The 22,915-nt window shown below is 29.5% G+C and overlaps 1 protein-coding gene across 1 annotated transcript in view; it reads left to right on the plus strand.

Moving 5' to 3' along the window:
- Pgant9 (polypeptide N-acetylgalactosaminyltransferase 9) overlaps nucleotides 1-22,915 on the plus strand; it is a 177,879-nt gene that overhangs the window by 15,556 nt on the left and 139,408 nt on the right. Inside the window, exon 2 of the mRNA XM_011501740.1 lies at nucleotides 16,853-16,857. The gene's annotated coding sequence lies outside the window, so the exon portion shown is untranslated. The remainder of the gene's footprint in view (nucleotides 1-16,852; nucleotides 16,858-22,915) is intronic.

Consider the following 22,915-nt stretch of genomic DNA (forward strand, 5'->3'; position numbering starts at 1 on the left):
ATATATATATATATATATAACAACACTTACGAAGATCATGATGATTCAACTAATGACGGACTATATTGCGCATAAAAAATCTGCTTATTCCACGTTATCATTTTCTGTATATTAGATATTTATTTATAATTTATTTTTGAAATATTCATATGGAGGACATTAGAAAACATGATTTGTGAAAAATAATTCGAATATAGTTTCAAGTATATTTAATTGCATATTATTATTTAATATTATAATATATTAAATAGAACAAATTTCGAATAGTATAAAGGAATTGTATAAAATACCCTTTGGTATAAATCTACCTTCGGCAGATGATATTTTTAAAAACATATGATCTTGCAATTTGTGATGATTTCACGCTATGAAAATGCTACGTCTTAAGTTAATTATTAGTAAAATATTATGTATTGTAAAATGTTAATCCACTGTGTCATTCATATTATTTATTCAATGTAGATTATTCCATTTTAAAATTTAATTTCCTTTAAAAAATAAAGGATTAAATATATGCCTAGATATGTTTCAGTCACTTAAAATCATTTTTACTAATTTAATAACTTCTTGGTAGTAAAGTTTTAAATTATTTTTCTTTTCACATTTCATATTCATTAGCAATTTTATAAAGTCGTAGACAGGGTTATTATATGTCGAGGGCATTTCATTAACGAAATGCGCAAATGTTTGTAAATTAAAATATTTTTACTCAAAGTAGAAGTATTACGAAAAAGAAAAGTCAAGGTATTCATTAATATCCGAGAATCAGATTGAAAGGAAAAATGCGTAAGAAAAGTTGAGCTGGATGGGTGTGGGAGGTGAGTGGGTCGTGATTCCTACTTACCACCTCTCCCTCCCCACAAAAGCTTGGATTGACTGTTAAGAATTTTGCGCGATGCATACCTGGCGTAGAGTGCTTTTAGCGGAGCTTTCAATAATACTCGGTAAATCCGGCACGCGCACGCGCTCAGACTCCCAATATTATACACTTCCAGAAAATACGAAACTCCCTGCTCTGCGGCCTCTATCCACGTTGCAGAGGGAGGGGGGCATGCAAGATTCGGCGGGGTCGGTGGGTGCGGCGAGACTGGAAAAAAGGAGGAGTAGTTGGAGGGTATAAAAATGAGGTCAGGTCTCGAGTGCATAAGAAGTCCGTGATCTCGATATTTGGCATTTCGCATAAGAACGGCTCCGTGCTGTGTTCCTTATTTGCTCCAGCATCGATCACTTTAGTCGAGTATTCCGGTCGAGGCGAGAGGCGTTCGACACTGCGAAAATCAGTTGGATTGATGTGTCGATCCTCGGGGTGCACCTTCGCCCTCGTGATGGACACTAGCGATCTGGTTGTAATGTCGAATTATGGGAGCTGTACCAGAAAATTGCGCGATCGCTTTAGCTACTGTGAATCGATATGCCGAGGCGATGTTCGATATCTCCTCTCGGCACTACCCCACACACTTTTCGTCTTTACGATGTCGTTTCTACTTTAAAGCCTCCCCTTGGTCGGCTGTCGTCTCTTATCCGTAACCTTAACGATGCCCGATTATTTGCAGAAAGGAAAGGGCCGGCACTGTCGCGCATAACCCTCGCAATTAATGACACTGTTATACAAGACTCGAGAAGGCTAATGCTTGAGCTTTATGCCTCTAGTACCTGGATTAGGATCTATTTGTTATCTTTGAACTAACGCTGACAAAGATGTAGCTGGTGCTATTATATTTTACGTTCTGGAAACTATGATCATCCGTTCATTCGAATGCTTCGAAAGCTGAACAATTATTGCTTCTCTGCTTCTCGTCCCAACTAATTCATAATATTTTGTATATTTTTCTTCCTTTACTTCTATAAATTTTACGATGTTTTATATATTTTAACTCAATTCATTGTCTCTATTCACGTCACTTTAATTCATAATAAACGCTTGTTTCTTATGAAGGTAAAACTTTGTCTGGCTCGCCAAAAGATTATTTCAATATTTTATGCTGTTGTGCGCGTTCAGAAACTGTTTACCCAACAAAAGCAAATATTTAAAAAAAAAAAAAAAAAAAAAAAAAAGAGAAAGAAAGAAAGAAAGTAACACGCACACACACAATCAATTATTAGGCTTTATAATTCACAGCTCCATTACATTAAATTATTGAAATAAAATAAATAGAAAATCTATTACGTGTTTACTAATAATTGAAACGATCATTATTTTAATAAAAGCCTTGTATAAATAATTATATATAAATTTAAATTTAAATATAGAATTAAAATCTCATATATTGTTTATATATTTGTACACCCGTAAGTTCTCCATTATAAGTTATAATATAATCTACAGGACTACTTAATTCCTACATATTTAAATTTTTTTTAATTATGCAAAAATCGCATAACTATTACGCACTTGTAATAATTATGAATTACTCGTCTATTAATCAGAGAATAATATAGCGATTTACATTATTTTTTTTAATTTTATTAAAATTCAACTAAACAGTAAATTCAATAACTTAATTAAATTGAATTAGATTAGGTAAATTGATAAATACGGTTATCAATGAGAAGTTATGTTTTTAATCGTTGATATGTAAGTTAATCGATGATAATGAAAAATTTGATAGAAATCGATCGCAATTAGGTAATTGAATTTTATTTCAGCTGGAACTTATAAATCGATGTAGAAGTTAAAGTTAATTAACTTAATAATAATTTATAGATGATAGTGTAGTAATCTAAATCGGTTAAAAGAAATTTGCCTATTAAAAGTGTAGTTATAAATTATGATTGTTTCATTAGAATAACTTATGAGCGTGTAAAACAATTACATCTTCTTAAATTCTCTTTAGTACTGATTTATGATCTATTTATTTAAGCCTATGCTAATGGTCATCGCTGTTGTGAAATAATATCGAATAAACATATGGTATTGAGTACGTTCGCTTGCACGTGGAATGGCTAAGAGTCGCCATTCTAATAGCATCGGACTCAATTAAATCTAATTTTCTTACAGTATACAGCTGCTGTCATTGCAAACGGTAAAGTTCACCGCACTTGCCTTCTCTTCTTTTTCTTTTTCTGCCATTTAGTTCCATTGCAATGCTACCTTTGGCTCAGTCCATACCGCCTCTGCACGTTAACATTTTTGCTGTCTAGACGTATTTTAATGGATTTTATCAAGAAGCATGGCTTTTAAAAGTGCATTTTGCATTATATGCTATTAAGTTGCAAATATTTTGCAAATATAGAGAGTGTAACGCTTTATTATATAGATGATGCTAACAAGCCCGTTATCCGAATGTTTGAAGCACCGTATCGGAGAAAAGAAATACAGTTAAAAGAAGTTAAGTAGCATGATAATCATCGTATAAATTCAAAAACTACTCAATTTATCAATGAAGGGGATTATGCGTAACTATATATGCATTACTTTTAATTAAACTATAAGTAATGCGTATTTATTAATTACAGTATAATACTGTCATGAGTATATATTAAATTGTACCTTTAAATTTTCAGCCAAGTAAGGTAATTAATTTTTAGCTTATTAAAGAAATAGATGTGTACGGTTTGCCAGTCTTCATTATGTTATAATCTCGCATTGGCTGTATTCTTGGATGCATGATGTGGCAGCAAGAGTATGAATAGTTGAGCACTGACTCGGCTTAGAATTATCTATCCGTATCCTAGACAAGAAGCTAATACGATGCCGCCTATACAGTTAAGGAGAGAGGGGCAAGGGGAGTATAACATGCTGAAATCATGGAGGCTATAGCTTCGCCACTATTTGCTATAGTAGTATAGCTTAGCGATAGGCTTGCTGTGCCAATGAGCTACTCAAACGGGACAACAACGCCGACGACGAGAGCGAGAACTTCGAGGACGACGACGATGGAGGCTTAAACCTTTGTATGCGAACAAGCGAGGGTAGAGAGAGAGAGAGAGAGAGCTCGAACGAATGCTGGAATGTTGATGCTCTTTATGGGCTTGCATCGATATGCCTGACATCGCCGTTTTGTATACCGACTTACACGAAACCATTTCATTGCATTGTATATTCTCTCTTGACTTTTAAAAGAACAACTGACCAGTCGAACCCATAAATGCGATTATCTTCTTTTTTCTGAACAATAACTTATTAAAGAAAACATTATATTTATTTAAACGTACCGAGAGTCAATATTGTTATTGAGTGAAAACTTGCTCAATGGCATTAAATAGTTTTACTTCGTTAAAGAGATCACAAACTTTAATTTTATCTATATTTATAATACAAATATTATGAGTTGTTCTCTGATTTACAAAACGTAATGAATGCAATTTTTAAAATGCATACGATATGAAAATTACGGTATACTTATTAAATTTGATAACTTATGCATTTTTTAATTATGTAGCAAATAAATTTCTAAATCTTTTTTGCTGATATCATTGAAACAACAGGAGAAGTAAGAATTTTTTTAAACGTTAAGAGATTATACATTAAAGTAAGAAGACTTTACAGTTTTTTTTTTACCAAATGGAAGCATTTAAAATCCCGTAATATTGTCTCTAAACAAATTAAACAAAAGTTTATTAATTAAGCTTTTTTATTAGTATTGAGATACTGCATTTATATTGATAAAGTCATAAATGATTAGACTGCATAAGAAATAGTAAAATGCTTTTAAAATTAAAAACATTTACGATTTACAAATGATTATACACTGCAATACGAGCTCATAGGACACATATTTTAGCAAATTTTAGAATATATATTATTGTAATCGTCATTCTGAATAGCTATTTATTTAGCCGATTTTCCTTGTGTGCGTATACATGTGGCTACCATATGCATGTTTGTGCCAGTGGGATAAGCGAATCATTAAATCTAAGCAACATTAATTTTCCTTTAGTCAATTATATACTGTATCTACGAGTCGTGCTAATTGCGCTGAGGTATAAGTAAATTCAAGATACTCGTATTTAAGAGATACGAACAACCATAACTACCAATTTATTAAAACACAACTTTTCAAAAAATAATTTAAATTCTTTAAAAACAAATCAAACTTACTAGATTACAGATAATTTGTTTATAACTCTCGTAAAATTATAGACTTATTTCACGTATTCCTATACATTCGTGTATTATATACAAACGCATTAAGCATGTATTATATTTTCAAGTTATAACTGATTATGAATCGAAAAGGAACACGAAGATAATTTATTAAAATTCATCCAAAGCTTATACAAAAATCTAAAAATTACGATAATCTGTTTATTTATTAGACGAATATTTAGCAATATATTTGACAACTTTATTTAATTTATAAATACATATTTATTTAATGTATAGACTGTTACAATAGTTAAGAATGATTTTTTAATGTAAATTTTAATTATTTTGCCATAAATATTTTCACAACAGTTTCAAAATCAATATCTTTTGGCAAAGAATTTTAGAGAAGATATTGTTAGTAATACACTGGCAATCAATAAGTATTTGTACATCTTTGTACATATGGTATTTAAAATATTTCAGTACAATTTTGATGATTATTTAGCAGTAATTATTATTGCAGACTAAAGATAAGTTAAATGTGCATATCTATACAATTTTAATTTGAAACAGATTTGAAAGAATTTAAATAATCATGTACGTACAACTTCTTATATAATGATAGATAGATAAAAATAAATTTTTGCGAATGAAATAATTTAAGTTTAAAGGATATAATTTTTATATAAATTCTTAATATATTTCCATGACTTTGAGTTCTAAATGTATTCATTAATTAATTATACAACTATGAATATTTCATCTGTCTTCTTAAGTACATAGTAAATTTTTAACGCGAACGTTTAATTTATAGATGTTTTTTTATGGTTAATTGTATTATTATTCCATTAGGTGAAAAATAAAATTCAAGTTCTTAAAGAGAAAAGTCGTTTTGGTAAATTAAAAATCTGCAAGAAAAGTGAAAAATGTACTTGCGCAGGAGCGACTGGAGGCAAGCCCAGGACAACGTTGAGTGGAGATTTTTCATTGGAACTCGTGTAGAGCAGCTTTAGTAACAGCAGCTTTGCATGCGATTGACGATATAGAGAGCGCGAGTTATAATCGAGGGTGGACAACGCCTTGTCACCTTTCAGCCACCATCATCGTAGTCGCCGCTACACAATATGTGCTAGACAATGGTATTGCGTCCGATTTTCCATGTTTGAAGGAAAGAACGATGGCAGTGGTAGTATATTCAGTTGCAGATGCGCAACAAACCACTACTCGCTTGCGATAAAATAGAAAGCTGGGAAGGGGAAAAAAGCTTGGCGCTAAATCCTTACGTGCTTGTGGTACTCTAGCTTACGGCGTAGCGTTTGATCGATGAAAATCGCTAGTGCGACGGCGCGGCCCATTCCGAGGTGCCAAAGATACGATCGTCGAGTACGGTGGTACGAGCACGGCATCGGGAGATTTTTCAAAGGCCTATTTTGCTTGGAGCCGGTGACTTTCCGCCTCACCCCCACCAACCCAATCCTGAATAATAAGCGAGATAATAGCCTCAAATATTATCCTTGGTGCTCTTGTTTTAATCAAGACAATCAGTTTACGAATTATATATTATGATGATTCTTGTGGATTCTAAAACGCAGCCGTTTAAGTTGATACTTCCTAACTCGTAGTACTCGATAAAGTGATAATAATCTGCTTCTTTGAGTAGTTGTACGTTAGTCAGTTTTCTTCAACTTATTATCTTGTCCATTGGATAGGATTTAATTTATTAATCTGGATGAATGACTTGGTATAATAATGACACATAGGTAGATTCATCGCGTGTGCTCGTAATCCGTAATGACTCTAGATCCTTAAAAATATACGTTTTGTAATGTAATTAGATTTTAATAAGGATTACCGAGGACGATATCATGTTTTGAACAATACATTGTCTCTGTCCGACTCTATGGAACCTTAAGTTTTTAGGAATTTGAAAGAATATAACTTCATATAAACAGACCATGATACTATATCTATAGAGTTTTTAATACTAATTTTTATACAAAATTTCTTCCCGAAAAGTAGATTAATGCGTAAAATGAGTTTTATTCTTTTAAACATTCGTTATTTAATAGAAAATTTAAATAAATTCAAGATTGTTCTTTCAAAAAATTTTCTCGATTATATTACACAATTATAATATTTAAAATTAATATTAACAATGTAAGGTTATTTAATCATGTAAATGTACATTACAATTACAAAATACGAACCCTGTATTTGCTACGATTTATTTTGTGCATTGTTGCACATATTGATTATATATGAATGCTTATAAATCATTTCAATCATGAATTCCACAATTAAATATTTCAATTAAAATCTACTGTACCATACATTTAATTAATTAACAATATTTCACTTACAGAACATATAATTATGTAAATAATTTCATGATTTTAGTAATGTAAAAATATTGTTGAATTTTCTAGAAATTACAAATAACAATACGTTTCTCATTCATTGAAAATTAAAGAACTATATATATATATATAAATATATGTGATTTTTTTATTTAATAAAATCATTAATAAAAAAATAAAACTTATAAATTATAAATTAAAACGAATTGGTATTTGCAAGTATTATTAATTAATAAATATTATATGTATGCATATATATATATAGACATAATCTCACGTATCATCGGAAAAATACTTTGAGTGTGTTTTGCAAGGACACTCCATAGTCAAGCTAAAGGTCACACAGAAGCTACAATACTATTCTAGTAATTTATTTTTTATGAAAAATTATTTATTCTTATAATAATAATTTTTATTCTAATATATATATTCATTAAAAATAATGCTTTTAGGTAATTAATGACTTCAAGCATTAAGCAAAAAGTATATTAAAACACTTGATAATCGCTGTAAACGTATATAGTAATAGATACAGAACCCAATTGGTTTATGAGCAGTGCCAGTGATTTATGACTCTTATTAATACTGTAATTACAATTCATAGTTTGAGTATAAATCACGTTCAATATTAAATGATTTTTAATAATTACAGTAGTGAGGGGTAAATTTAGATCGCTCAAAGCCATGTCCGAGTACAAATATATATTGTTTATTATTGCTTTGATATCATTTTTTAATACAGAGAAAACTAGTGTATAAAATAAAAATAGACTATTTATCATTACATTACTTTCACATATTCATTGAATGTAATATAAATTATAAAGTTTTTACAGCACTTTTATAAAACTTATTTAAATTTATTTTACAATTAAAAACAGAAATAATTGCTTGTACTTCAATTAACACAATTAATAAATTCACATTGAATTTGAATATAATATAATTGTCATTATTATCAATTTTTAGCCATATTTTTTATGAATGATTTAAAAGACATTCATACGACTCATATAAATATAATAAATATAATATTTGAATAAAATCTTTTATATTGTACATCTTACTGTCATGTATTATATTTTTTTATTTTATACCAAGATATACATTATATATGTTTATAACATATAATTTTAATATTATTTTTTATGTTTTGTAATATATATATATATATATATTGAATTCATCATATCGAGTATTATTTATAAATTTGAATGCAATATTCAATATTTTTAATAATAACAAAATTATTTTGTTTAAAAAACAATACTATACAAAAATCATGAAAACTTTTAAAATTACTGTAAAAAATATTCATTTGCAGTATTCAAGTGAATAATTTATTGATATTTTGTGATATGGAAATCTTAACATACAGTTTGTAAGATACACAAATAGAAATTTATAAGCTTATTTTATGTATTGTGCCTCTAAATAGATGATATTTTAGCGTTATTTATTTATTATTACGTTTGTGACGCTGGATATCTGTTTTTACAATGTAATTATAAAGTGATCGACAGCATGAATAAATATATTATTCATAGTTATTGGCAGCTCAGTTGAGAGTGATTTATTTCATCGAATTTTTTTTATTTATATAAAATAATGCTAACAGAATTTTCATAAACTATTATTTGAATATGTGATTCTACTTACAAAATATAGGGACTATTTAATTTTAAGTTTCAATATATTTTATGTAATATTTTTCTAGAAATTTTGACCATATTTTATTTATTTAATCTCGATAGATTAAAAAGTAATCTTAATCTAACATTTTTAAAATAAGTTTATAAAAATATATGGTTTTCTATATTTAGATTTATTTTTTAATTTTTAACACCGTTTTTTTTTTTTTTTTTTTATAATTTAATCGAGCTGATTGTTATAGTGACCTCAAGAGTCATACGTTTAAATTATTTTAATATTTCATAACAATGTAAATGAATATGATTTAACGACAATCTAAATATTGCGAATGAATTGAGCGATTTCAAGATTTGAAATTAAGAAATTTCATTTTAAAGTTTATCAGAGATTGGTTTAATATATTATTTTAAACTATACCAAAATCTCTTACAAAAACTATATACTTCGGAGTATAGTTTACACTATGGCTGAGTTTCAATTCAGTCGTACACTTTTCAGTATCTCTATTAACGTTGAAAATCTAATATAAACCATAATATTAACAATAGAAAGTATTTTCGAAAGATATTTCTAGTTGTAACATTTAATCATTGACATTATCATCTTAGGAGATTATTAATCTAAAATATTGTATTGTACGTTGCACCAAGAATCAACAAATTTCTCTTATTATTCGTCATATTCATCTTTTTGTGTGTGTTTTTTATTGGTTTTTGATATAATAGATAAACTTTATGATTTTTCAAAATTCGAAAAACTATTTTGATACAACAATGGTTTTATGTAATGGTACCAATGGTACAACAATTGGTAATAAATATATAAACCACTACGGTAATTTTAATCTTTTATGCTATTTTGAATACTTAATTTAAGAAATAATTTTTATCATATATTCTATTTAATAAATGTAAGTAATTTATTATATAGAATACTATATCAAGAAGTACTTTATAAATTAAAGTCATGGTGACGTCAATTTTGTGAATTATTAAAGTAAAATATAAACTATAAACTATATGTCTTGGAACGAATTCTCTAGTTAGAAAAGTGTTTTATAAATTTTTGATAAATATTTTTAACGAATCTTTTCTATTTACTAGTTCTTACGTATAGAGAAAATGAAATAAAAATAAAAAAATTCTATTTTAAAATCAATTTAGGGTTTATTAATTATCAAATTTAAAGTATAATTGTTAACGTAATTCAACAGTGTCGTGATTAATCTTGATACATAAGAATTTATATATAATATAATAATACGTCTATAACCAAACTATATACTTTAGTTAAAATAAAATAAAATAAAATATATACCAATATATTTAAGTTTAATATTTTTTAAAAATGCAAATTTAAGCACACTGACACTTTTAAATATTTTCAATGCAAGTAGTAGAATCTTTTAACCTATTAAAAGTTATGTATATTTTAAATATCATTTTACATAATGCTTTTTGTTAAATAATATATGCTGCTTTAAATTATATCTCTAATTAACTAATACGTTCGGTTTTAAATAATTTTACATCATTATACTTAATTGTATTTCGATAGATTTTAATGGTATATTTGCTTGAATAAAAGTTTATTTAATTTTTAATCGTATTATATTATATATAAATGTAAGTAAATTTATAACATATAAAACAAGATATTTAATAAAGTAGAATATGTGCAAAAATAGGCAAAATATATAGCCATACTAAAATTTGGTTGAAAAATGATAGTTAATAAAAATAGAAAAACATCATTTTTCTCTTCAGCTTTTAAATATAATAATATAATAATAATAATAATAATATTAATGCTTTTTAGAGAAATATTAAGCATATGTCACAATTCAATCATTCAAATTTATCAAATGATATAATTTTCAATGAAATTACGTTAAGAGAATAAACTCATGAATTTTATCATCATTATTTATATTTGTAATAAATTTAAAAAATAACAAGATATTAAAATATTGATATTTCACTTATAACTCAATTAGTAAATTAGTGATTAATGAAATATTCAACACATTATTATATTATATTTGTCATGATTATTATCAAACAATATTGATTTTGAATATAAGTTATTAATATCATTATAATATTTTGAATCTGTATTTGTAAACAAAAACAATATGTCTACATATGATGTGTATCAAGTAAAATGTGTTTATTTAAATTATATTATTAAATTAATGAAATTTATTTAAATTATTGTTATTATAAAAACTGAAAATTTTTTTAACGATTAATATAACTTAATATTACAATTATATACCTATATTTTTGATGTCTTATACAATATTTATACAATATTATTTAATATTATATGCTTAAAAATTTTATTCTTTGATATATTTATAGGAATATATAATTGATAAATATATATATATATATATATATATATATATATATAAATATATATAAATATATATTTATATTTCAAAATGGAGTACAATCACTTATTTCAAATATTACTTAGGTGGCTTATAGTAATTTATCAATTAAAAAAATTGAAATATTTATATTTACTGATATTATAAATATTATAACTACAGAATTCAAAAGCTGATATATCTCTATACATAATGTTCTACAATTTCACAATATTATTGCAATATCAACAGACTTTTATTGAATTATGAAATTTATTAGAACAAATATATAATTTATCAATTAGGTAAAATTAAATACTGCAAAAACGAGAAATAAAATATTAATGAACTTTTAAAAATTTTGATTTTTATCGTAACTAATATTTTGATTGTTTACAAAATTAATTATTAATACTAATCATTTTAATCATACAAATTTTACTCTAATAGCAAATATAATTTAGACTATAATAGATTTAATCAAGTATTGATCAATGTGAGTAAAAAAAAAAGAACAAAGGATAATTTCCGTAAAAGTAATAATTATCGAAATGTATATGCTTGGTGGTCGCTTATGGCCTCAGAGGTTTATTGCTTTGATCGAATTTAAAAGCATTTGGTTGAAATAGTCATACTTGATTTTATACCTATTTATATATCTATTTTACGCTTCCTGTTTTATAATTTTGTTGAAACAGTCTTGTCGGTGGCAATTTTGAACTTCTTTATGAGATTGGCTAAATTCATTGTTGCAAGCAGTATTTGAATATCTATACTGAAAATGGATTTATTTTTCTTCATTTATTTTTATTATTTATATTTTTCTTTAATCATACTTATCGTGGGTCATCATTATTTATAATTCATTAAAACTATAAGTTCTTCGCCTTCATAAATGATATAGGCAAAATCCTATATCAGAGTGATAATAATAAAATTCGTACTTTGTAAAAATATATTTGGAACTGTATTTTACCAAATGAACTTATGAAAAATTCAATCCATTTGGATAAGAAAAATCTATTAATATAATTCATTTATTTCACTTATATTTATAAAGTCAAAGTTATATCAAAACAATGACAAGGATTGAAAATGTAACATAATTATTGGTGAATGCTAAATTTTTATCATTTTTAAACCAAAATCGATTTATCTGTATTAATTCAATGTAAATTAAGTGACATTAAAATTATAAATTTACATTGTCATTAACAATGTACTCGTTTGATACCTTAGAAAATAAGAATTATCTGTAGGAATGATCAGTTTGATTAAAACTCATAATGTTTGCAAAAATTCGAGCAAATGAGCATTCCAAAAGCTCGTCAACAGTTGAACTGCTAGGACTAAATTGAAATCTAACAACAATTTATGATTATAAATAATAATAATAATAAAAAAAAATTTCTCCGCAAATAAAGTTGAAGTGAATTAAAAATTCAACAGGCACAATGTATTTTAAATTGAAAAAAAATTAATCATACTTTCTATAATATTCCATTTCCATAATATTTTTTAAATAATAAATCGGATATCGATTGATATAAACGATTGCTTATCATGAAAGAGACATTAAGAACTATTGAAAATTTACATAATGTGCGTTTATAAGATGAGTAACGTGATTTTCATTTTAATGACTTTAACTATTCATGCTATTCTAATGCTTTTCGCAATTTAATATTTCATTAGGATTTCTAATATTAAAAAATGACAGGTCGTTACTTTCTTGTAAAATTCTTAATACAAAATAATTAGGAACTACTGTTTATTATTGAGAAAAGTGTTTGTTACAAAATTCCATTTACTCATTACACTAATGTTAAATATGCTGTAAACAATAAGTGACTCCTTAAACAAAAATACTGTACTTTTATAGTAAATTTGTTTTTTATTTATATATAATAAAAGTCTGACTATATTTTGATTACTCTGTATTTTTTAAATTCAAAAAGTTTATTATTTAATATTATTTTATATCAAACTTATATTATGTTATATTTTTTTGGCAATTATAAATAAAAATAAATGAAAAATAGATAGAATTAGAAATGATAAAAAATTTTTCTCTATGTGTAGCAATTGTACTATTTTCAGAGATATTTTTCTCTAAATTAAAACATAAATCTTATGTTTGTAAAACTTTGTTGATCTTTGTAAATGGGCATTTCATTATTAAAATATTTATAAATAATTTTGATATTTATTTCTCTAACAGATAATATTATTTTTATTTATAGATTAAAAAAAACTATTTTAATTTTCTGTTATTTACATTATTACATATATTCATTGGTATGTCCAAGATAAGTTGTAAGAATATTTTTAATTTACTAATAGGTTGTTAACATATATTCTAAACATAAGAATAAACTTATTGGCATTAATTTTTAATATTCGTTTATAAGTATTATTTAATTGGTAGAATTCCAATAATTAGTTTATATATTATATCTCCATTGTAATGAATATTATATTTGACAATATTTAAATAACAACTTATTTTTAATTGCTATTGAAATCATTATTTTATTTTTAATTTTAGATTTGAATTAATATTATTTAAATTTTTATGTCATATATAAAAATAAAAATAAATAAAGTGATAGTTTTTTTTTTTATCGAGTAATATTATAAATAATTTATCCGAAATTAAATTTTGTTACTTAAATAAGTCGAACGATTGAATTATTTTTAATATATTTGAATTATCGATTATATTATATATTACATAATAGCATTTTATTTTACATAATTGTGTGATTAAATATTATAGATAAATTTATTTATATTTCAATTTTGTATATTATATTATATGTTTTTGAAAATAAATTAAATAAAATCACAAATTGAAAAAGAATAAAAATAAAATAATAATAAAATTATTTTATCCTAGATGTGTAAATAAATATTACAAAAGCTTTAGTTCTTTTCGATAATTATTATAAATTTAAAGCCAATTAAGTTTCTTTTCCATTAATATTCTCTACGTTACTTAATAAGCGAACCGAATATTTTTGCAGAAAATAGAGGAAAAATTCACAATTTATTAGAATTAGTTTGTAAAGCAATCGATTGTTATTATTATAAACATACGCTCATTTATTAGCTTGAATTGATATAAAAAGTAAACGGGTAGTATTTGCAAAAACTAAATGACTATGAATACATTGAAATCGAAGCTGTTGTTTTTTCTTTTTTTTTTTTACTAACTAAAGGCTTTTGATATGTATGGTGTCATTATATACGCTAATATATTTAATATTTTTTAAATGATTAAAAAATGTAATAATGCCAGGAAGAACAGCAATAAGCAGCGTAATTTTAATCTTTAAAATCTTTAAATAATGTTTCACATAATCGCCATTGTATCATAAAATGTGGGAACAACAATATATTTATGATTATCCGTATGCTGAATTTTTATTATATTAATACTTATTAATTTTATTTTACACATTAATTTATATTTCCGTTTAAATATCGTTTGATACCGATTTCGATTAAAAATATTTTACCACCTTTCTGACATAAGGTAACAAGAGATTAGTAATTATAATATAATAATACAACAAATGTTTTGAAAGAATTCACAGCTAATGTATCAAGTCTATTTTGTTTTTAATTCTTCATGAATTGAAGACCAATAACCCTTGATGCGTTAGAAGAGAAAAAAAAATTAATGAAAATGAAAATTCTGATATTGGAAATGAATGCTTCTCGATTACCGCCAAGTCGATCTATCAATGAATCCGCCACTTGGCGTTGGCGAAAAAGATATTAAGCCGAACGATTAAGATGCTCTCTCGCCGAGGCTGCGCAATAGCATAATGAAGGAAAGGTGTAGATTAGCCTCTCAAAAATTCCTATAGATTTTATATCCTATAGAGTGGCTGGTAGTGGGTGGCTCGATGCCCTCTAAATTTGTAAGTTAGGCTTAGTCCCGTTGTTATGAATCGAGGATCAACGAAGAGGATGAATAAGGAAAAGATAAGTAGAAGAGCCGTTACCTCTTACGGTAGCCTTTTAGAACTCCATCGCAGGAGTAAGTTGCGACTTTACCCTCTCGATGGGCTTGCAGAATGCCATCGAGGATTATCGTGTTGCGGAAAGCCAGAAAGACACGCGGCATTCGCGCTAGAGAAAAGCTTCGAGATAATAGACACTCCCCAATCCAAGCGATTCGTCATTGTGTCAGCGTGTGCGTGCGCACCCATGAAAGTTGAATTTCCTTCCAGCAAGTTGGGACTGGTTCCAACCGATTAGCTCCGCCCTCGAGGGATTAAAAAGTTGGGCCGAAATACGAAATTCTCTCCACGACGTGTCTACGATTTATGAGGGCGGGGGGGGGTAGTGGTGGTGCGCCCTTACGTACCGAAGACATAAGAATGAGTGTCAGTTCGCGTTGCTCGCGAGCCGACAAATCCCCACTCGTAAAACGTCGTTAAGGAATCCTGCTTGTGTCGCGCGATCGTTCCTTTTTTTTCTTCTTCCTTTCTTTTTTTCTTTCGTTGCCCGTCCAGTACCGTTGGGGCGACAGCGCGAGATCACGAGTACCGCTGTCTGCCACTCGGGCAAAGTGACAGAATGTTTATAGGCCGCACCCCGGATATCCCGGACTTCTCGTCGAACCGATATCCTCGCTTCTTCTTCGGGCTGTCGGCTCCACCGTTGTAGAAAAAGTCGCTTCGGCCGTGCTGCCAGTGGCACTTGCATCGTGCGGGATCCTCGGAATGGCATCAATGCCCCGGCGAGCGATAGCGTTTTATTATTTTAAATGATTGCTCGTCGATGCTCTGGGATGCTGAGCTGCTCGAGCGGAAATCATTGGTATTTTCAAAGATATCACAGATTCGGAAACACGGTCGAAGCATGGCACTCGACGAACTAGTTTTGTAGGAGTAGTCGCTTTTTCAGGACGATTTCTCCCGACCTGCCGAAGAAAGATCGCGTCTGTGGGTTGCCTCGATGAGCTCGACCGCCGCCGAGAATAAGGAAGAATTCCGTTCGCGAGACAGATTATATCGGGTTTGTGCACGAGAAACAAAAGACGCGACTGAGCGGCCTGGCCTCGCGAAAAGGATCTCTACGCCTTAAGTCTGCAGTTTTATGCTCCGAGCCTATGCTGTCGCGAGTCGAATCTTTCCTTAAGTCATAATTATTTTCCCTACCTGCGCATTCAACAATGATGATACAATTAGTCTCCTTACCAGTGTTTCACGATAATATTTATATACCTATGTAGTAAAAAATTCTTTGCCGTCGCATCGATTATGTGTTTCATTAAATATGGTAGGAAAGCAAGGAGAAACGTGAAAATTAATCAACGTTAATTCAATAACCTATTCATGACTTAATATATTATGAATATTTCAATTTTCTATTCACGTGTCTACTCATAATGATAAATCTAATTTTGATTTTTTCTTATTCCAGGTGGGGTAAGGACATTATTCATTTTGAAATACTTCAGGACGTGTGAGTCTAGGTTTAATAAAATATGTTATTGAATTTTTTTCATATACTTTTTCAATATTTTCGTTATGGTTTACGATAAAAAAAAATTGCAAGATACTTGTGTAAGATCGAAATTTTTAAAATACTTGACCGAAGTATAAATTATACATGGATAATGATTTTAGTTGTAAGCTCGTGTTTTTTAAAATTTATGTTGGATTTTCGTTCAGATTTTCATTTTTTTTTTATATTAATTCCTTATTTTTTTCAACTTTATTTTTAAAAAGACTTTTTTCGCATTTCGTACAATTGTCCGCTCGTCATAATTAACTTCTCTTTTTTCTTTATTATCAAAACTCTAATTAATATTTAAGAAATTTAAAACATAAATTTTGAAATACTACTAAAGACTAAAAGGGATTAAATAGTTTTCTTCGGAATATATATGTCGATCGATAATGTGTAATTAAAGTAAATATCATTCGTTATAAATAATTCGTTAGATTATCAGATCATTATCCGTTTGATTTATATTGTCATTAATTTTCATTTTTTCTTAAAATCAAAATAAAGATTTACAATGTATGAAAAGTATTTTTCGTGAGAAAATTATTTGATTCAGTGCCCATATGAGAATTATCGCTACTCATATTATCAGAAAAGAGCGTCTTTAATAATAATTGAATGCAATATTTTAAATTTAAAAATAAACCGTAAGTGCTCTCTCATTAACAATAATATTTTTTAACTATTTTTTTTTTTAAACAGTCCGTTCGTTGGTATTAAAAAAAAGTTATTATGCATAATATAATGGTTGTTGTTTCGTCCTATTGAATTGTTTATTCAGATATATAAAAGATGGCATTTTTTAATTTTCAGTCTGCCTCGATGTATTACGAAATGCATCGTAGTCGTAATGAGAATATTATTTTTGCTTATATTATGAAATTGAGATTTTGGCCGAAAAAGCCCATGTAAAATATTTAAAATCAACTTTCCGCTTCAATCATTAATAGGCATAAAATCGATATCGAATTCTCTTTTTGGATAAAGTACATACATAATTCGTATATTAATGGTATATTAATATTAATGTCAATATTCATAAGATTTATTCAATAAGAATTTTAATAGTAATTATTGTAATAGATATATGAAATACGAAATAAATATTCTGGACTTATGATTTGCCTCAGCATTACTCTTAATTTATTGCTTTTTAACACTCAGAATGTATAGGATAAACAATTATAAAAACATGAGTCATTTAAATGAATAATAATAGAATAATATAATTGAGTTTCAACGAGTAGAATAGAAGGACTTTTACGTTTACATATTTATGCTTTTTTATTCTCAATATTACCATAATAATAAATATTTTTTATTATTGTATTATAATTATAATAAGCGATGAAGATATCTTAGCGTGTATATTCGAGTCATTATCGTGGGTTGAATAAAAGTATTTCTTTAATAGGGTGATATTCGTAAAATTCAATTAATGCCATAAGTCTTATTAAATTAACGTTAAAGCCTGTTTGTAACTAATTTCTAAGCAATATTACAATAATGAAACTCTACGAGGAAAAATTTGGAGTGAAAGTTTTATATGCTTGTAATCGTATTTTGTGTGTTAATATAATGTAAAGACGTTGGGGCAAAAACTTGGAATGTAAATGGAGCAAACAGGAAAAATATAATTTACCTTGAGCAGCGCCAAGTAATTATTTATTAATTCGTTACAACTTTAATAAATTAAAATAACTAAGTATTATATTACCCAATATTTAGTTTAGAATTAATAGGAAAAAATATAGAGTTGTAAAATATATCTGATTTATTATTAAGTTGAATGGAATAGACTCGATAAGGCAATTTGAAGCAAATTCAGTAATTACAAGACTTTCCTGTAGGCTCAATATAAATTAAATATATAATACTTACTAAGATTGTAATTTTTCATTAACGATAAGATAGATTTTTTAAACTATATTTAATGAAATTCTCGACTCTGTTCGGAAAACGCGACTAAGAGAAAGAAAAAACTGCTGCTGGATAGAAAATCGAACTTTTCGCGAATGTCAAAAGTAAGTTTTTTGACGCATGGCCATTGGCAAGAAAGACCGAAGCTTTCCAAAAGTAAAAAGTAAAAAAGCAGGCAGTCTCGCGCAAGGTCTGCATTAATTAATCCAGCGGTCGGTGAATGAGGCTTTAACAAGCCAAATGAAGGAGGGGGTGGGATTGGGTTCCGCTCGCGATAGAAAATAGAGAGCCGAGCTTCGAGCGAATATTGAATGCAAGACTCTCCGACCAATACTTGGAAAATTCGTTATGGAAGGATGATGGGTGTCGCGAGTTTCCTCGATTGCTCGTGCGGACGCCGAGGCTCGATCTTGGATCTTCCCTTGCATCTGTATCTGTGTATCTGCGAGGCTTTTCCGTCGCTTCCGTCGATTTCCCTTCACGAGACCTCGCGATCGCGACTCCTTTCTCCTCCCACCGAATATTTTCGAGTGCTAGAAAATACCTTTATTCCCGGGCCTTGTTCGCCCGACCCTCGGTGCCTTCACCTCTGGCTATCCTCCAAACAAATAACGGTATACGAGGAAAAAATAAATAAATACAGAGAGAGAGAGAGAGAGAGAGAGAGAGAGAGAGAGAGAGAGAGAGGAACTACGGCTTCGCGAAACTTTTGATTATGGGCGTGACGGCTTCGCGAAACTTTTGATTATGGGCGTGGCGACGCTACGGCATTTTGCACGCGCTGAAAAAAAGAATGTGGCGATCTTGAGCCACTTGATGCTTGATGCCTGGATGCGATATACGCCGGGGGTCTAAATAGCAAGACTAAGAGGGAGGAAAAAAAAATATGTACGAAGGATTCTCGGGTTCGTGGTGCATCCTCTTGGCTATTACGAAGCTCGATATACGAAGAAAGCGTTTATTCACCATACCGATTGTTTCCACATCACCAACCACTTGCTTTTTCGTCTTTCCCTCTGCCCTACCCAATCTTCGTCGGCCCTATTCCCTTGAACTTTTCGGCTATATTTTACTACTTGCGGATCATTTCTCATCTGCCTTTCGGCTCACTTTTCGATTATTCGACTTTGCTTTTCTCCTTGCTCTTTACCAAGTGGTCATTGCAGAAAGTTTCTGTTGATAGCAGAAAGTTTTGTTTGATAAAGCGTGCAATGAAATTTATATTCGGACGCGGACAACACTGCCATGAGATCCATTTTAATAGCGATTGATTGGAAGATTTCGGGTGTCAGCTATGCGTCATACTTCCACGAATTTTTCAAATTATTCGTCCTTTGATTTTTTTATGTCGTTCGTCATCGAGATGTTGATTTGTACCAGCTCGTCCTGTCATTTTTTTTTGTATTTTTTTTTTTTTTGCTTGTGTTTTGTTTGTTCTTGTCTCCTTTCGTTTCTTTTTATTTATGTAATGCAGTCGCGCTATTGCGCGATGACACACGGCCTCATCGCCTCCCGTTTTTTATTGTGCGCTTGTAAAAATTCATCGAAACATTTTCTCATACGAATAATAAAGATAAAAGTGCCGCGTGAAGTCGTGAGGTGCGAGTAGTGTCTGCTTTAACGAAATGTCGTCGGCGAATGACATAAACGTTTCGCACCTCCATAAATATCCGCAGTACGCGATTGCCGGTTGTTGTTGTGACATAAAACTTTACAAGCGACCCACTGTAAACAGCGATCGTACCGATTTTTCTTTCTCGCTTGTTGCATTGTCAAACTGTCTACGTACATCCATTACATTTCCGGCAAGGTATTTTGCGCGTGCAGGCGTGCTCGTACGTGGGTACGCGCGTGTATGCGTTTGGGGGGTGGACGGTGGGGGGATGCGTTGGAGGGGGAGGGGCCAGCCGATGAGGCTGACAATGGAAACGAAGGAGTGAGCAGCCGAGCTGAGTTTAATTTGATAGAGCCAGAGGATTTACGAGCAGGTGGCAGACGTAGGTCCCTCGGATATGGGTAATGGAGGGATAGCTGGGGCGATCCGTCGTCGTGGCTATACTTGTATAAAGCGGCTGCTGGCTGCATTATTTACGAGCGGCACGTGTCCTCGTAGTTCGTGCGATCGCGCGTTTACGCCTTGCACGACCGATTCCCTTGTATTTTCTTCTTTTTTCTTTCTTTCCCATTTTTTTTTGGTTTTTTTGTTTTTTGTTTTTGTTTTTTTTTGTTTTTTTTTTTATTTTTTTGTTTTCATAATGGGCCGGCAAAGCATGCAGGTGCGTTTGAGAGAAGCCACGGCTCGCATTATTAGTTTGGACGCACAATGACAGGCTCGGCATGCACTTGGGTACGACCGCGGAGTCAGGGATGCTCGCCATTTGGGTGCACCGATCTGTCAGCCAATTGCAGCCAGGATCCGTATGGGGTGCAGCGCTTCATTAGGCGCTCACCGGGAGCTTGCGGGAATCCGCCCGGCCGCTCTCATGATTAATGCATTCGAGAACCGCGAGTCTACTCTGTGGACTGACAGCCGTCAGTTACTCCAACGTAACTCACACTTCAATCGCGAGGCGCCTCTCAGTGCTCTTTTGCAGCTATCGACGCGATGGAGCGGCGAACTCAATGACGAAGAGAGCGATTAAATTGCGAATGGAAATTACAATTGGTCGGGGATTAGCTGCGTCGAGTTTTTGCCGAGTTTCCCCGCCTACCGATCTCGACGAGTGTCGTCGATGAGGGAACAGGGAGAAGCTCGGAATAACAGGATTTGTCCCGAGTGATCTGGCAGGAGTATAAAAACTTCGAAAATAGAACACGAACAAGCTTTAAATCAATATTTAGTTGCGGTTTTTGCAGGCTAATACCAATACGAAACGTCAGCAAAATAAACACAATACCGTAAATCGATAATTATTGTAAAATTTGCAAAGAATGGCACGAGTCGTATCGATTTGTCGATTTAATATTTGGTGAAGTTTATTTTTTATATTCTTTTATTTTCCAGTGAAGCGCTAACATGAAAAAATACTCTACGTGTGCATGAGTTATTACGAGCATAACAAGTTTCTTTGTATATTGCAAGGGTTTTCTTCAATTCATCAGCCGTTTGTTTTTTCAGCGCTGCCGAAACTCGAACGATTTACATGCAATTATGTTCAAATAATTCTGTATTCAATTTACATTGTACTTTATATGATTAAGTTGAAAATTAAGTTCGCCTTATTTTTACATTTTTTAGCCCAATGCTCATAACCATATGGAAAATTATTTCTTGGATTGTCAATTATTTAAATGTTAACTTTTGTATTTGGTGAAAAAAAAATATCAACAAGTTATGTTAGATTAATTATATTTTAAATGTTGAAGAAAGTGACAGATGAAAGTATTCGATACATGGTTTTTATATTTCTTATGCTCTTCTCTACAGTCATTTATAGCTACTGTAATTGCGAACCAACAATAAATTTATAAACTACTTATACATATAAATTATTAATGATTTTCAATTTTATAATACGTTGCATCTACTTTAATAATATGCAAAAATGTAATAATACGATGATATTACAACTGAAGTTAGTATTTGCCTTAATAGACAGTTAATGTTTATTAACGTTCATTCGGTGAGAGCACATATGCAGCAAAAGCAGCTTTTTGTTTTTAATGATTAATATATCTTAAATGAATAAAAAGATGCATATCAATGGAAAATTTATTTAATGTAATATTTACATAATTTCTTCCAATTGGCTTAATTTACAAACATCTTTTTCTCATTTTTATGGAGAATAAATTATTATAAATATGTGCTTCATTGTTTGATTTTAATCAACATGAGTATTTTCATATGCGATATTCAAGAATTTGAATGAAAAGATGCTTATATGCGATTCGATACGTATAATTAATTTTCTGTATGTTAAAGTATTGTTGAATTAGCACTAAATGATTCTTATGAAAAGATGAAAATGGTTAATGCACAATATATTATTAAAATCTTTACCATTATAAAATTTATAATATCAGTTTGAAAAAGAAAAAACATGAATTTTAACT

The sequence above is a fragment of the Ceratosolen solmsi genome, unplaced genomic scaffold (genome assembly GCF_000503995.2).
Source record: "Ceratosolen solmsi marchali unplaced genomic scaffold, CerSol_1.0 scaffold23, whole genome shotgun sequence".
Lineage (NCBI taxonomy): Eukaryota > Metazoa > Arthropoda > Insecta > Hymenoptera > Agaonidae > Ceratosolen > Ceratosolen solmsi.